The following is a 15,218-nucleotide window of genomic DNA, read 5'->3' as shown; positions in this document are numbered from 1 at the left end:
TCTCAGTTCTCACGGTCACTGCCTGTAACTCTTGCCCAGATGCCAAGAGGAATCATTTTTCAACTGGCCTCCTTCCCTCAGTCCCTCCTTCTGTAAAGCCACTGTCTACTGCCCCAGATTACACTTCATAAACAGAGCTGACTCACATCACCTCCTTATAAGCACTTACACTGAAGTTGGAACAGCTTTGCTGGCAGGCAGAGCCGTCCTCCGTTGAGCCCAGCACACCTTCTCGGCTATGTCCAGCCCCCTGGACCCAGCCTGCTGCTTGCAGCCCCATCAGCTGCCTCCTGCCCCTGAGTTTGATTAGTCCCCTTAGTTTTCTCCCATCGACCCTTGACCTATCACATTCGCCCCCTGCTTCTAAGGCATCTTCTCTAATCTTAGTCTTGTCCCTAAGTAATATTTCCTTGCTCTGAGTTCTCGTAATATCTGATTGGGCTCAATCTTGTGGCACTTGTTGCTCTCTGCCTTGTATGACAGTGATTTGGGTACATGACCAGTTTCCCACGCTGGCCTGTGAGCTTGTGGAGGATAAGGCACATTCTTCATGCACGCCACAGTGGCCCGTGCAGAGCAGGCGCTAAATAAACTTGTGAAAGCAAAATGGGGTGGTGGGTTTGCTTTTCGTAGGTAAAATTTCGCGTGTATCTGGAGCTAATGTGTGTGTGTGCGCACGCGTGCGCGTGGGGAGAGCCGTCATCTTTGAGGAAACCCCTCTCTTGCGGTGCACATTTGTGGGTGGTCATGGCTCTGTCATCCCGAGTCTCAGCAGGTAAGGCTGAGCTGGGCCTCTCCAGAAGCAGTTTTCAAGTCGGGGTGCCCATCGGTTAGGATGTCTTGAGCCGGATGGAGCAGGAACTCCCCATCCAGCTGGGTTATAAGCAGAACATCGCACATAAGTGGTCCCACGGCGGGTGGGCTCCTGCTCAGGTCGCTTCACGGCTGAGATGCCCACCCCACTGCCATCACGACAGACACACACACTCGGCCAGCGCCACACGGGAGGGAGCGGGCATCCCCTCTGTGCCTCATAACGTTATTGGCCGGAAAACGCTCCCCAAACTGTGCAAGACCAGCCGTGACGAGGGAGCTTGGGCTGGCCTGGCCCAGGGCTGAGCGGGGACAGCTGGCATCTCCCTGGGGAGGGCAGGGAGTGTGCAGGGTGAGCGGTGGAGTGGGACATGGCAGTGGGGACAACCGTGTGCAGCGGTGGCTGCAGAAAACCCATGTCACAGTGCATCCTGTGGGGAAGTTGGGTGGAGTCCTTGTGTAACAAAGCAGAAAGTACTGTCCTGGAGTGGGAATGTAATAATTTGACATTGTTTATTCATTTTTTGCACTTATATTCCTAATTCCGCTTTATAATTAGGTGAATAAACTGCTGCTCTTACACTTGACCTCACTTCATTCTGGCCCATAAAGGGCCTCGTTCATAAATGCACAATAATCTGGTTTGTATCAGATGGTATCAGCTTAAATGAAAGTCAACATACTATTTTTTACTTTTCCTTTAATGTAGTCCTGTTTTCCAAATAAATGGGGGCGACAAAAGGACTTTGAGAAATTTTCTCAACAAATCAAACTGCCTTTCAGAAAGAGATTTCCATCAATCGTAAAAAACTAGGGGTAGATCTTTAAAAATCCTAAGCAGTACGCTGTAGCAGCCATGGTCCTGTGAACAATGCAGCTTCTGAGGTTTAAAACACACCTTTTGTTTAAAGTTTGAAATTAGGCGGGAAGACGCATCGCCAGTGGTTGTCTTCAGCTGCATAGCTGTGTAATCTGTTTTCACTGGTGTAGCAAGCCACCATTTTTCTCCCGGTAATCAGTTTTTGTTGGGCATTAGTTCCAAAACATTGTTTTTCTTCAGGCTACATGTGTTTCCGATTTCAAAGTTGATAGAAATGCTAGATGTTTGCGTCATGTCATAAGATGCTCCAGACCCTGTAACCCCCTTATCTAACTAATTATGTATGTTGCCAACACTGCGCCAGATTAAAGATGCCAGCATCCCGCTAGCTTTCCTTTGCAGAATCTATCCCAAACGCAGCTGTAAGGACAGCTGGCCTCACTCCCCGCAGGGCCGAGCCCACGGCTTCCCACGGTGTCCATTACCATCTCGGGTCTGGTGGGATTCTGTCCTGACCGCTGGATTTTCTCGACAGAGGTCAGTTCTTTTTCTATTTTCCCACCTTTCATGGCTGTTCGTTCTTGCATTTTATCTTATTAGAGGTCACACCCTTCCACTTCCATAAATAAAGAGTTTTTCTTCTATTTGATTAAACTCTGTATGTCATTTGGCTTGTAAAGTGGTACCTCCGTCCAAATCCTGCCTATTACAGCTCTGCCCAGGAGACAGCTCACATCAGTTTAACAAATCACAGGCAAAGCCAGCCCTTGTCAAAGATGAACAAAGCCAGAGGCTGCTAAAGTGGTGAGGCCAATGGAAAGAGGGTCCAGCGTGATTGGAACTAGTTTCCTGAAACAAAAGGCTGGAGTTTGAAAGGCTGACTGGCTTTGGAAAGGCACTGGGAGCTGGGACGGGATTGGTCCACGTGACTGGGCCACCTGGGTTTGTTCACTGGCGCTTTTATGGAGGAGAAACAAACTTCTATCCTTATGGCAGGAGGCGGTGGTGCCACATGAAGCAAGGTACGCACGGAATTAGTCCCCATCCTCCCCAGATGTTTACATTTCAGAGAGAGCTCCTGGAGGAAACAGTTCTGGGTGGCAGTCTCACATCTCAGAGAACAGAGGGTGGGTTGAGCACTGCAAGCTTTCTAAAGGAGCAGAGTAAATTCTGGCGGTGGCAGCTTTCTCAGGCAGACGTTTTAAGGGCCCTGGGATCATCCCGGGACACTCCTTCAGCTGCTGGAAGGCGGTTGCCCTTTGGTTGAATCTCTCAGTGCAGGGCTTGGACGGACCCTCCTGTGCCAGTGGTGCGAGCCCTTCCTCATCTGCACACTTGGTCTGAGTTTCCATTCTATCCTGTGGCCCTTTTCCTGCAACTCTGCACAGCAACGCACCACCGAATTAAAAAAAAAAAAAAAAGATGATTGGTTCCCTTTTATCTGGTCCCTACACACGTGCTGTCCCCCCAGACGCCGATCTGAGGAAGGGGTTATGAAACCAAAAGGTGCCAGAGTGTTTACTTTGAAAGTTGCTACGGGCAACGCACGCCATGTTTGTAAAAACAACAGGATGGTTTAATATTTGTAATCCACTCATATCACAGTGATAAGCACTTTAAAATGAGCTAGTTGAAATATTTTCTGAAACCAGATGTCTATTCCTTAAACCACTATATTGATCTAATTTTATTTTTAAAAATTTTATTGAAGTATAGTTGATTTACAATGTCATGTTAGTTTCAGGTGTACGGCACAGTGATCCAGTTATATAATTCTTTTTCAGATTCTTTTCCCTTAGGGTATTACAAAATATTGAGTATAGTTCCCTGTGCTATACAGTAGGTCCTTGTTGACTGTTTTACATATAGAATGTATATATGTTAATCCCAAACTCCTAATTTATCCCTCCCCCTTCCTTTCCCCTTTGGTAGCCATAAGTATTTTTTCTATTTCTGTTTTGTAGATAAATTCATTTGTATCTTTTATTTTTTAGACTCCACATGTAAGTGATATCATATGATATTTCTCTTTGTCTGACTTATTTCACTTAGTATGATAATCTCTAGGTCTTCTTGCTGAAAATGGCATTATTTCATTCTTTTTTATGGCTGGTACATTTTATATATGTACCACATCTTCTTTATCCATTCCTCTCTCGATGCATACTTAGGTTGCTTCTAGGTCTTGACTGTTGTGAATAGTGCTGCTATGAAATTTGGGGTGCATATAACTTTTCGAATTATGGTTTTCTCCGGATATATGCCCAGTAATGGGATTGCTGGATCATATGGTTGTTCTATTTTTAGTTTTGTAAGGAACCTCCATACTGTTCTCCACAGTAGCTGCACCAATTTACATTCCCACCAACAGTGCAAGAGGGTTCCCTTTTCTTCACACCCTTTCCAGCATTTATTATTTGTAGACTTTTCGATGATGGCCATTCTGACTGGTGTGAGGTGATACCTCCGTGTAGTTTTGATTTGCATTCTCTAATAATTAGTAATATTGAGCGTTTCTTCATGTGCCTTTTGGCCATCGGTATGTCTTCTTCAGAGAAATGTCTATTTCGGTCTTCTATGCATTTTTTGGACTGGGTCATTTGGTTTTTTGATATTGAGTTGTTTGAGCTGTCTGTACCTTTTGGACATTAATCCCTTGTCAGTTGTATTGTTTGCAAATATTTTCTCCCATTTTTTGGGTTGTCTTCATCTTGTCTGTGGTTTCCTTTGCTGTGCAAAAGCTTTTAAGTTTAATTAGGTCTCATTCATTTATTTTTGTTTTTATTTCCATTACTCTAGGAGATGGATCCAAAAAGATATTGCTGTGATTTATGTCAAATAGTGTTCTGCCTACATTTTCCTCTAGCAGTTTTATACTATCCAGTCTTACATTTAGGTCTTTAATCCATTTGAGTTTATTTTTGTATATGATGTTACAGAATGTTCTAATTTCTTTCTTTTACATGTAGCTGTCCAGTTTTCCCAGCACCACTTATTGAAGAGACTGTCTTTTCTCCATTGCATGTTCTTGCCTCCTTTGTCGTGATTAATTGACCATAGGTGCATGGACTTATTTCTCGGCTTCCTATCCTGTTCCACTGAACTATGTGTCTGTTTTTGTGCCAGTACCATACTGTTTTCATGACTGTAGCTTTGTAGTAGTGTGAAGTCAGGGAGCCTGATTCCTCCAGCTATGTTTTTCTTTCTCATGATTGCTTTGGCTTATTCGTGGTCTTTTTTGTTTCCATACAAATTAATTTTTGTTGTTCTAGTTCTGTGTAAAATGCCATTGGTAATATGGTAGGGATTGTATTGAATCTGTAGATTGCCTTGGGCAGTGTGGTCATTTTAACAATATTAATTCTTTCAATCCAAGAACATGGCATATCTAACCATCTGTTTTTTCATCTTCAGGTTCTTTTATCAGCATCTTATAGTTTTCAACGTACAGGTCTTCTGCCTCCTTAGGCAGATTTACTCCTAGGTATTTTATTCTTTTTGATGTGATAGTAAATGGGATTCTTTCCTTAATTTCTCTTTCTGATCTTTCACTGTTAGTGTATAGAAATGCAGTGGATTTTGGTGTATTAATTTTGTATCCTGCAACTTTACTGAATTCATTATGAGCTCTAGTAGTTTTCTGTTGGCATCTTTAGGATTTTCTATGTATATTATCATGTCATCTGCAAACAGTGACAGTTTTACTTCTTCCTTTCCAATTTGAATTCCTTTAATTTGTTTTTCTTCTCTGATGGCTGTGGCTAGGACTTCCAAAATTATGTTGGATAAAAGTGGTAAGGAATTCCCTGGCAGTCCAGTGGTTAGGACTTGGCACTTTCACTGCTGTGGCCCTGGGTTCAGTCCCTGGTCAGGAAACTAAGATCTTGCAAGCGGTGTGGCATGGCCAAAAAAAAAAAAAAAAAAAAAAAAATTATGGGAAGAACACAGCAAGGAGGCAGCTGTCTGCAAGCTAGGAAGGGTGCTCTCACTAGAGACCAATCAGCCGGCATCTTGATCTTGGACTTCCCAGCCTTCAGAACTCAGTGAACAGAGAAGGTGGGCTGTGTCGTGCCTACAGACCTGGATCAAGACCTGGATCGAGGAGGACCTTCTGCTCTGTAAGGAAGAAGCCCAGAGTCCCGGTGGGTGGAGCCAGGATGCCCCCAAGGCCTTGAGGACACAGAGCAGCTCCCTGAGCATAGAGCCAAGACTGAGAAGCATGGGCAGTCCCTCCCACCAGGAAACTTGCACAAGCCTCTTAGATAGCCTCATCCACCCACTTCAGAGAGACCCACTTCAGACCTAGGGACACATTCAGACTGAAAGTGAGGGGATGGAAAAAGATATTCCATGCAAATGGAAATCAAAAGAAAGCTGGAGTAGCAATACTCATATCAGATAAAATAGACTTTAAAATAAAGACTGTTACAAGAGACAAGGAAGGACACTACATAATGATCAAGGGATCAAACCAAGAAGATGATAGAACAATTATAAATATATATGTACCCAACATAGGAGCACCTCAATACATAAGGCAACTGCTAACAGCTATAGAAGAGGAAATCAACAGTAACACAATAATAGTGGGGGACTTTAACACCTCACTTACACCAGTGGACAGATCATCTAAACAGAAAATTAATAAGGAAACACAAGCTTTAAATGACACAATAGACCAGATTTAATTGATATTTATAGGACATTCCATCCCAAAACAGCAGATTACACTTTCTTCTCAAGTACACATGGAACATTCTCCAGGATAGATCACATCTTGGGTCACAAATCAAGCCTCAGTAAACTTAAGAAAATTGAAATCATATCAGGCATCTTTTCTGACCACAACACTATAAGATTAGAAATCAATTACAGGGAAAAAAACGTAAAAAGCACAAACACATGGAGGGTAAACAATACATTACTAAATATCAAGAGATCAGTGAAGAAATCAAAGAGGAAATCAAAAAATACCTAGAGACAAATGATAATGAAAACACGAGGATCCAAAACCTATGGGATGCAGCAAAAGCAGTTCTAAGAGGGAAGTTTATAGCTATACAAACCTACCTCAAGAAACAAGAAAAATCTCAAAGAATCTAACCTTACACCTAAAGGAACTAGAGAAAGAAGAACAAACAAAAGCCAAAGTTATCAGAAGGAAAGAAATCATAAAGACCAAAGCAGAAATAAATGAAATAGAAACAAAGAAAAGAATAGCAGAGATCAATAAAACTAATAGCTGGTTCTTTGAGAAGATAAACAAAATTGATAAACCATTAGCCAGACTCATCAAGAAAAAGAGGGAGAGGACACAAATCAATAAAATTAGAAATGAAAAAGAAGTTACAACAGACAATGCAGATATACAAAGCATCCTAAGAGACTACTACAAGCAACCCTATGCCAATAAAATGGACAACCTGGAAGAAATGGACAGATTCTTAGAAAGGTATAACCTTCCAAGACTGAACCAGGAAGAAATAGAAAATATGAACAGATGGATCACAAGTAATGAAATTGAAACTGTGATTTAAAATCTTCCAACAAACAAACGTCCAGGACCAGATGGCTTCACAGGTGAATTCTATCAAACATTTAGAAAAGAGCTAACACCCATCCTTTTCAAACTCTTCCAAAAAATTGCAGAGGAAGGAACACTCCGAAACTCATTCTATGAGGCCACCATTGCCCTGATACCAAAACCAGACAAAGATACTACAAAAAAGAAAATTACAGACCAATATCACTGATGAATATAGATGCAAAAGTCCTCAACAAAATACTAGCAAACAGAATCCAACAACACATTAAAAGGATCATATACCATCAAGTGGGATTTATCCCAGGGATGCAAGGATTCTTCAATATACGCAAATCAATCAATGTGATACACCATATTAACAAATTGAAGGAGAAAAACCATATGATCATCTCAATAGATGCAGAAAAAGCTTTTGACAAAATTCAACACCAATTTATGATAAAATCTCTTCAGAAAGTGGGCATAGAGGGAAACTACCTCAACATAATAAAGGCCATATATGACAAACCCACAGCAAACATCATTCTCAATGGTGAAAAACTGAAAGCATTTCCTCTAAGATCAGGAACAAGACAAGGTTGCCCACTCTCACCACTATTATTCAACATAGTTTTGGAAGTTTTAGCCACAGCAATCAGAGAAGAAAAAGAAATAAAAGGAATCCAAATCGGAAAAGAAAAAGTAAAACTGTCACTGTTTGCAGATGTCATGATACTATACAGAGAGAATCCTAAAGATGCCACCAGAAAACTACTAGAGATAATAAATGAATTTGGTCAAGTTGCAGGAAACAAAATTAATGCACAGAAATCTCTTGCATTCCTATACACTAATGATGAAAAATCTGAAAGAGAAATTAAGGAAACACTCCCATTTACCATTGCAACAAAAAGAATAAAATACCTAGGAATAAACCTACCTAAGGAGACAAAAGACCTGTATGCAGAAAATTATAAGACACTGTTGAAAGAAATTAAAGATGATACCAACAGATGGAGAGATATACCATTATCTTGGATTGGAAGAATCAATATTGTGAAAATGACTGTACTACCCAAAGCAATCTATAGGTTCAATGCAATCTCTATCAAATTACCAATGGCATTTTTTACAGAACTAGAACAAAAAAATCTTAAAATTTGTATGGAGGCACAAATGACCCCGAATAGTCAAAGCAGTCTTGAGGGAAAAAAACCAGAGCTGGAAGAATCAGACTCCCTGACTTCAGACTATACTACAAAGCTACAGTAATCAAGATAATATGGTACTGGCACAAAAACAGAAATATAGATCAATGGAACAGGATAGAAAGCCCAGAGATAAACCCACGCATCTATGGTCAACTAATCTATGACAAAGGAGGCAAGGATATACAGTGGAGAAAAGACAGTCTCTTCAATAAGTGGTGCTGGGAAAACTGGACAGCTACATGTAAAAGAATGAAATTAGAACAATCCCTAACACCATACACAAAAATAAACTCAAAATGGATTAGAGACCTAAATGTAAGACCAGACACTATAAAACTCTTCGAGGAAAACATAGGAAGAACACTCTATGACATAAATCACAGCAAGATCTTTTTTGATCCACCTCCTACAGTAATGGAAATGAAAACAAAAATAAACAAATGGGACCTAAATGAAACTTAAGACCCTTTGCAAAGCAAAGGAAACTACAAACAAGATGAAAAGACAACTCTCAGAATGGGAAAAAATATTTGCAAATGAATCAATGGACAAAGGATTAATCTCCAAAATATATAAACAGCTCATGCAGCTCAATACTAAAAAAACAAACAACCCCATCCAAAAGCGGGCAGAAGACCTAAATAGACATTTCCCCAAAGACGACATACATATGGCCAAGAAGCACATGAAAAGCTGCTCAACATCACTAATTATTAGAGAAATGCAAATCAGAACTACAATGAGGTATCACCTCACACCAGTTAGAATGGGCATCATCAGAAAATCTACAAACAACAAATGCTGAGAGGGTATGGAGCAAAGGGAACCCTCCTGCACTGTTGGTGGGAATTGAAATTGATTCAGCCACTATGGCGAACTGTATGGAGGTTCCTTAAAAAACTAAAAATAGAATTACCATATGACCCAGCAATCCCATTGCTGGGCATATACCCAGAGAAAACCATAATTCAAAAAGACACATGCACCCCAATGTTCATTCCAGCACTATTTACAATAGCCATGGCATGGAAGCAACCTAAATGCCCATCAACAGACAAATGCATAAAGAAGATATGGTACATATATACAATGGAATAGTACTCAGCCATAAAAAGGAATGAAATTGGGTCATTTGTAGAGATGTGGATGGATCTAGAGACTGTCATAGAGTGAAGTAAGTCAGAAAGAGAAAAACAAATATTGTATATTAACGCATATATGTGGGTCCTAGAAAAATGGTACAGATGAACTGGTTTCCAGGGCAGAAATTGAGACACAGATGTAGAGAACAAACATATGGACACCAAGGAGGGGGGAAAGTGGTGGGGGGGTGGGTGTGGTGATGTGATGAATTGGGAGATTGGGATTGACCTGTATACACTGACGTGTATAAAATGGATGACTAATAAGAACCTGCTGTATAAAAAAATATACAAAATAAAATTCAAAAAAAATAAAGTGGTGAGAGTGACCATCCTTGTCTTGTTCCTGATCTTAGAGGAAATGCTTTCAGTTTTTCCTCATTGAGAATGACGTTAGCTGTGGGTTTGTCATATATGGCCTTTATTATGTTGAGGTATGTTCCCTCTGTGCCTTCCTTCTGGAGAGTTTTAATCATAAATGAATGTTGAATTTTGTCAAAAGCTTTTTCTGCATCTATTGAGATGATCATATGGTTTTTATTCTTCAATTTGTTAATGTGGTGTATCATACTGATTGATTTGCAGATATTGAAAAAATCCTTGATCCTTGGCTTATATCCCACTTGATCATGGTTTATGATCCTTTTAGTATATTCTTGGATTTGGTTTGCTAGTATTGTGTTGGGGATTTTTGCATCTATGTTCATCAGTTATATTGGCGTGTAATTTTCTTTTTTGATGGTATCTTTGTCTGGTTTTGGTATCAGGGTGATGGTGGCCTCATAGAATGAGTTCAGAAGTGTTCTTTCCTCTGCAATTTTTGGGAATACTTTCAGAAGGATGGGTGTTAACTCTTGTCTAAATTTTTAATAGAATTTGCCTGTGAAGTCATCTGGTCCTGGACTTTTGTTTGTTGGGAGTTTTTAAATCACAGATTCAATTTCAGTACTTGTAATTGGTCTGTTCATATATTCTGTTTCTTCCTGGTTCAGTCTCGGGAGATTGTACCTTTCTACGAATTTGTCCATTTCTTCTAGGTTGTCCTTTTGATTGGCATATAGTTGGTCGTAGAAGTCTCTTACTATCCTTTGTATTCCTGTGGTATTAGTTGTAACTTCTCCTTTTTCATTTCTAATTTTATTGATTTGGGCCCTCTCCCTTTCTTTCTTTTTTTTTTTTTTTTTTTTTTTTTTTTTTTTTTTTTTTTTGTGCGTTAGGCGGGCCTCTCACTGTTGTGGCCTCTCCCGTTGCGGAGCACAGGCTCCGGGCGCGCAGGCTCAGCGGCCATGGCCCACGGGCCCAGCCGCTCCGCGGCATGTGGGATCTTCCCAGACCGGGGCACGAACCCGTGTCCCCTGCATCGGCAGGCGGACCCTCAACCACTGCGCCACCAGGGAAGCCCTCCCTTTCTTTCTTGATGAGCCTGGCTAGAGGTTTATCAATTTTGTTTTCTTCTCAAAGAACTAGCTTTTAGTTTCATTGATCTTTTCTATTGTTTTCTTCATCTCTATTTTATTAACTTCTGCTCTGATCTTTATGATTTCCTTCCTTCTACTAACTTTGGGTTTTGTTTGTTCCCCTTTAGTTGCTTTAGGTGTAAACTTAGGTTGTTTATTTGAGATTTTTGTGTCCTGAGGTAAGATTGTATTGCTATAAACTTCCATCTTAGAACTGCTTTTGCTGTGTCCCACAGGTTTTGGATCATCATGTTTTCATTTTATCTCTAGGTAGTTTTTAATTTCCTCTTTGATTTCTTCAGTGGTCCATTGGTTGTTTAGTAGTGTATTGTTTAGCCTCCATGTGTTTGTGTTTTTTGCAGTTTTTTTTTCTTCTGGTAGTTGATTTCTAATCTTAGAGTGTTGTGGTCGGAAAGGAAGCTTGATATGATTTTTTTCTTCAATTTATCAAAAATTGCTTTCTGGACCAGCATATGATCTATCCTGGCGAATGTTCCATGTGCACTTGCAAAGAATGTGTATTCTGCTGCTTTCACATAAAATGCTCTAAAAATGTCAATTAAGTCCATCTGATCTAATGTGTCATTTAATGCCTGTGTTTCCTTATTGATTTTCTGTCTGGATAATCTGTCCATTGATTAACACCACTGGGGTGTTAAAGTCCCCCACTATTATTGTGTTAGTGTAGCATTTGCCTTATATATTGAGATGCTCCTGTTTGGGGTGCATATATATTTATAATTGTTATATCTTCTTCTTGGATGACCCCTTGATCATTATGTAGTGTCCTTGTCTCTTGTAACAATCTTTAAAGTCTATTTTATCTGATATAAGTATTGGTACTCCTGCTTTCTTTTGATTTCCATTTGCATGGAATACCTTTTTCTATCCCCTCACTTTCAGTCTGTATATGTCTCTAGATCTGAAGTGGGTCTCTTGTAGACAGCATATTCATCTCTTGTTTTTATATTGATTCAGCCAGTCTATGTCTTTTGGTTGGAGCATTTAATCCATTTACATTTAAGGTAATTATTGATATGTATGTTCCTATTGCCATTTTCTTAATTGTTTTTGGTTGTTTTGTAGGTCTTTTTTCTTCCCTCCCTCTTTTGTTCTCTTCTTTTGTGGTTTGATGACCATCTTTAGTGTTGTGTTTGAGTTGCTTTTTCTTTTTTGTTTGTGTATCTATTGTAGTTTTTTGGTTTGCATTTCCCATGAGGTTTTGATACAGCAGTCCATATATATACAAGATTGTTTTAAGTTGCTTGTCTCTTAATTTCAAATGCAATTCCCATTTCCTGCATTTGTACTCTCCTCTTCTCACGGTGGCTGGTTTTGATATCATATTAGTGTGTGGATGACTTCCTACCTTTACTGTATGTTTTGGTGAGCATTCCCATTTCATAATTTTCTTGTTATGACCTTTTCTTTCCTGCTTAAAGAAATTCCTTTAGCATCTGTTGTAAAGCTGCTTCATGGTGCTGAATTCTTTTAGCTTTTGCTTGTATGTAAAGCTTTTGATTTCTCTGTCGAATCTGAAGGACAGCCTTGCTGGGTAGAGTGTTCTTGGTTGTAGGTTTTTCCATTTCATCACTTTAAATATAGTGTGCTACTCCCTTCTGGCCTGCAGTTTCTGCTGAAAAATCAGCTTATAGTCTTATGGGATTCCCCTTTATGTTATCTGTTGTTTTTCCCTTGTTGCTTTTAATATTAATATTTTCTCTTTGTCTTTAATTTTTGTCAATTTGATTACTATGTGTCTTGGCATGTTCCTCCTGGGGTTAATCTTGTATGAGACACTCTGTGCTTCCTGGCCTTGGGTGACTGTTTCCTTTCCCATGTTAGGGAATTTTCAGCTATTATCTCTTAAAATATTTTTCATGCCCTTTCCCTCTCTTTTCTCCTTCCTGTATAATGCGAATGTTGGTGCATTTGATGTTGTCCCAGAGGTCTCTTAAACTGTCCTTTTTTCTTTTCATTCTTTTCTCTTTATTTTGTTTTGCATCAGTGATTTCCACTACTCTGTTTTCCAGCTTACTGATCCGTTCTTCTGCCTCATTTATTCTATTGATTCCTTCGAGTGTATTTTTCATTTCAGTTATTGTATTCTTCAACTCTGTTTGCCTGTTCTTTATATCTTTTCTTTGTTAAAGACTTCTTGTAACTTCTCACTCTCTGCATCCATTCTTTTCCTGTGTTCTTGGATCATCTTTAGGACCATTACCCTGAACCCTTTCTCAGCTAGATTGCCTGTCTCCACGTTACTTAGTTGTTCTTCTGGTGTTTTATGTTGTTCCTTCATCTGGAATGTATTCCTTTGCTGTCTCATTTTGTTTACATTTGTTTGCATTTTTATTTATGTGGTAGGTTAGTTATTTTTCTTGATCTTGGAGAGGTGGCCCTCTGTAGGAGATGTCCTATGTGTCCCAGCAGTACACTCCCCTCTCATCACCCAAGGGCCAGGGACCAGGTGGTCCCAGAGTAGGTTCTGATCTGCGTTTGTGGACTCAGTTCTGCAGACTCTGGGATCATAGTTTTCTTGCTTCTGGTATCTGCCCCCTGGCGGATGAGGCTGGTCTAGCAGCTCGTGCAGCCTTCCTGGCGGGAAGGGCTGGTGCCTGCCCACTGGTGGGTGGAGCTTGGTCTTGGCCCTCTAGTGGGCAGGGCCATGTCTAGAGGTAGCTGTGGGATCAGGAAATCTTTAGGCAGCCTGTCTGTTGATGGGTGGGGCTGTTTACCCCCCCTGTTGGCTTGGCCTGAGGCATCCCAGCACTGAGCCATAGGCTGTTGCATAGGGTCAGGTCTTGGTGCTAATGAGCCAAGCAAAATGTCTGCCTCTAGTGAGTTCACACAGGTGAACACTCCCTGATATGTTCGCCACTAGTTTTCATGACCCCAGAGAGAGCCACAGGCGCCCCCTCCCACCTCCCCAGGAGAACCTCCAGGACCAGCAGGTAGGTCTGGCCCAGGCTCCTGTGAAGTCACTGTTTTTGCCCCGAGTTCTGGTGCACGCAGGACCTTGTGTGTGCCAAGAGTGGAGTCTTTGCTGCCCCTAGTCCCGTGGAGCTCCTACAGTCAAGCCCAACTGGCCTTCGAAGCCAAATGCTCTGGGGGCTCCCCCTCCCAATGCTGGACCCCCCAGGCTGGGGAGCTAGATGTGGAATTCAGAGCTCTCCTGTGGGAGAACATTTTTTAAAAATATTTATTTGGTTGCATTGGGTCTTAGCTGTGGCTTGCGGGCTCCTTAGTTGTGGCACATGAACCCTTAGTTGTGGCATGCATGTGTGATCTGGTTTCCTGACCAGGGATCAAACCTGGGCCCCCTGCATTGGGAGCAAGGTGTCCTAACCACTGTACCACCAGGGAAGTCCCCTGTGGGAGAACTTCTGCAATATAATTATTGTCCGGTTTGTGGTTCGCCCACCTGGGTGGTATGGGATTTGATTATATTGCAAGTGAACCCCTCCTACTGTCTCGTTGTGGTTTCGTCATGTCTTTGGATGTAGAACATGTTTTTGGAAGGTTCCAGTCTTTTATTTTGATGGTTCTTCAGCAGTTGTGATTTTGGTGTGCTCATGAGAGGAGGTGAGCTCAAAGTCCTTCTACCTCACCATCTTCTTTTCTTTCCTATTGATTTTTAAAAAATATTTTTTTTTGCAGCATTGGGTCTCCGTTGCTGCACGCAGCTTTCTCCGGTTGTGGCGAGCAGGGGCTACTCTTCGTTGTGGTGCATGTGCTTCTCATAGTGGTGGCTTCTCTTGTTGCAGTTTCCCATCGATTTTAATAAATCTATAAAAGGGTCTTATATAGAAAGATTTCTAAAATTTTTGTGCACGGTAATGAAACCACGCCCCACAGGGTTGACAGAGACTGGTGACTAACGGAAGTTCCCGAGCTTCTCACAGAACAGCAGCAAAGGGAACAGCTTAAAAACCCCTGTGGCCTGCTTTCACTGAGCAAGCTCACTTTGGTTATTTTCCTTTTCTTCCTCTTTAAATGCACGCCTCCCAGCCTCCCGTAGCCCAGGAACTTGTAATCAGCTCCTGCCCGATGCGAGCTGGCTAGGACCGGTTGGGACCACTGCTCCTGAAACTGGGCCTTGGGGGTTCCCATGAACAGCCTCTGCCGCCAGAAGTCTCCACCCTCACATGGCGCTTGGTGCCTCCACTGTGAACGTGCAGACGCACGAGCCCAGATGCCCCCGCACAGAACACCCAACACCTCACCTGTCCCCACTCCCAAGACCACCCT

The sequence above is a fragment of the Phocoena phocoena genome, chromosome 21 (genome assembly GCF_963924675.1).
Source record: "Phocoena phocoena chromosome 21, mPhoPho1.1, whole genome shotgun sequence".
Lineage (NCBI taxonomy): Eukaryota > Metazoa > Chordata > Mammalia > Artiodactyla > Phocoenidae > Phocoena > Phocoena phocoena.
Note: the sequence above shows the minus strand (reverse complement) of the source record.